The sequence below is a fragment of the Salmo salar genome, chromosome ssa16, assembly GCF_905237065.1.
Source record: "Salmo salar chromosome ssa16, Ssal_v3.1, whole genome shotgun sequence".
Taxonomy (NCBI): Eukaryota; Metazoa; Chordata; class Actinopteri; order Salmoniformes; family Salmonidae; genus Salmo; species Salmo salar.
This window is the reverse complement of record NC_059457.1, coordinates 38,924,123-38,927,098: the sequence shown is the minus strand read 5'-3', so window position 1 is coordinate 38,927,098 and position 2,976 is coordinate 38,924,123.

Sequence of the window (2,976 nt, the reverse complement as noted above, 5' to 3'; positions counted from 1 at the left end):
GTATTCAGACCCTTTACTCAGTACTTTGTTGAAGCACCTTTTGCAGTGATTACAGCCTCGAGTCTTCTTGGGTATGACGCTACAAGCTTGACACACCTGTATTTGGGGAGTTCCTCCTATTCTTCTCTGCAGATCCTCTCAATATCTGTCAGGTTGGATGGGGAGCGTTGCTGCACAGCTATTTTCAGGTCTCTCCAAAGATGCTAGATCGGGTTCAAGTCCAGGCTCTGGCTGGGACACTCAAGGACATTCAGAGACTTGTCCAAAAACACTCCTGCATTGTGTTGGCTGTGTGCTTAGGATCGTTGACCTGTTGGAAAGTGAACCTTCACCCCGTCTGAGGTCCTGAGTGCTCTGGAGCAGGCTTTCATCAAGGATCTCGCTGTACTTTGCTCCGTTCATCTTTGCCTCGATCCTGACTCGTCTCTCAGTCCCTGCCGCTGAGAAACATCCCAACAGCATGATTCTGCCACCACCATGCTTCACCGTAGGAATGGTGCTAGGTTTCCTCCAGACGTGACGCTTGGCATTCAGGCCAAAGTGTTCAATCTTGTTTTCATCAGACCAGAGAATTTTGTTTCTCATGGTCTGAGAGTCTTTAGGTGCCTTTTGGCAAACTTCAAGCGGACTGTCATGTGCATTTTACTGAGGAGTGGCTTCCATCTGGCCACTCTACCATAAAGGCCTGATTGGTGGAGTGCTGCAGAGATGGTTGTCCTCCTTGAAGGTTCTCCCATCTCCAGAGGAACTCTCTAGCTCTATCAGAGTGATTATCGGGTTCTTGGTCACCTCCCTGACCAAGGCCCTTCTCCCCCAATTGCTCCGTTTGGCCAGGCGGCCAGCTCAGGGAAGAGTCTTGGTGGTTCCAAACTTCTTCCACTTAAGAATGATGGAGGCCACTGTGTTCTTGGGGACCTTTAATGCTGCAGACATTTTTTGGTACCCTTCCCCAGATCTGTGCCTCGACACAATCTTGTCTCCAAGATCTACCGACAATTCCTTTGACCTCATGGCTTGGTTTGTAAATAAGGTTTATCTGTTTTGTCATTATGAGGTATTGTGTGTAGATTGCTGAGGATTTTTTGTATTTAATACATTTTAGAATAAGGCTGTAAAGTAACAAAATGTGGAAAAAGTCAAGGGGTCTAAATACTTTTCGAAGGCACTGTATATAACTTTAATGCTTTTGCCTTTAGCTCAAAATCAATGTCGTGGTCAGCTCACAGGAGACCGATTAGGGAGCACCAAGGTTCTACTCATCTATCATAGTGGCACGCCCTCTGTGATAGTGAGTGGGAAGTTGGTCTGGATAGGAATTGATTAAAGAAAAACAAAAATGCAATCTGCACTTATGGATTTTTGTATTTAAAATCTGTGCATCAATAAGTCTCTCAGGGATTTGGATCATTGGTTCCATTATACAGGTTTAGTGTTGCTTTTTAAGGCTAAAAAATGACTGAGCAAAGCTGTTTGTTTTTGCACTATATACTGCATAGTTAGGACACTGGCCATAGTAATGCAAAATTATGACAAATTTAAGACTAAAGGGAATGTAACATGTGCTTTATTTCTTATAAATGGATATTGTGTTCAATTAAATTATTTGTGAAGCAATATCCAAAACAAGCCAACATTTAGCATATAATGGCGTGTGAGAATCACCCCATTACTAGTCATCATCATACATCTTCAATCTATTCCTGCTTGTGATGCTCAAGGTCCATATTCACTATAACCATTTTATAAAGTTGAGCTTTACTACTTTCAGCACTGTTGTATTTTGTTTAAATAAATTCCAGTTATTTATTAATTCCTGAAAAGGAAACACATTTTCAGTGGGGCAATGGGAATAAGGTATGTTGACAATCAGACACCTATCAAATAAACTGCATAAATTAACTTTTGTCTATGGAAAAAAATAACATTTTATTGCTCGTGTGAGTTTTTTATATATATATTTTTTAATGATTTTTGTGTTTTATGCAGATCTTTTGTGGTGTGTTATTGTTTCATTTATCCATTTTATGTTTAAAAAGTCTGAAAATAGTTAATGTAAAATGATCTTGTATCCATTTTGTTTCTTGTGGATTTGTGTGTAGATTGAAGTGAACTCCTTAGTCCACAAGAGGTCAACGTATTTCACACTATCACTCTGAAGGCAAGACAATGCAGAAAGAATCAGCCATTAGTGCTACTACTGGAAATTAATTATCAGATTTTCCATGGCAAAAGTGACAAGTTAATGCAGTGCACTGTGATGGTATTCAGAGAAAACGGCAGTGTATTGAAGACATACACATAGAGGGTATATGGGCAGGTTCTGATTGACAACATGGAATTATTGCCAGGAGAAATGTTTGTGTCTGACACAAACTATTTCAACTGTGGATAAATGTACAAAGTGAAAAACAGTAACTTCAGTTACAAACAGTATTCTCGCAGACATTCACATTAAAGTTCTTTTGACATATTTTTGAATATAAGCACTTGTCAGTAAAAACCACACAGGTTATTCTAGCACATCAATACCACTGGGCAAAAACTGGTTGAATCAACATTGTTTCCATGTCATTTCAACAACAACAAAAACAAATTGATGACATTGAATTAACGTGGAAAACTGATTGGATTTGCAGAAAGTCATCAATGTAAGGGAATTTCATCTTTATTTCACCCAACTTTTAACCTAAATACAATGACATTGTGAAATGTTTTATTGATTTCATGTTGAATTTACGTTAGTTGACAACACAACCAAATGTATATCAAAACTATATGTTGAAATGACATATGTGCCCAGTGGGTAGTGTCAGCGCTGGCAGTATTTATCAAAACAACCCATGGCTTTATACTTATTTTAATGATGTAGCTGCCTTTCAATTAGCATGATTTGATTTTTAAGTTATTTTGACCTGAACGTTGATTCAGAAGTCACATCATTTCCTTTGATGTATATTTATCTGAAGACCGATAAAA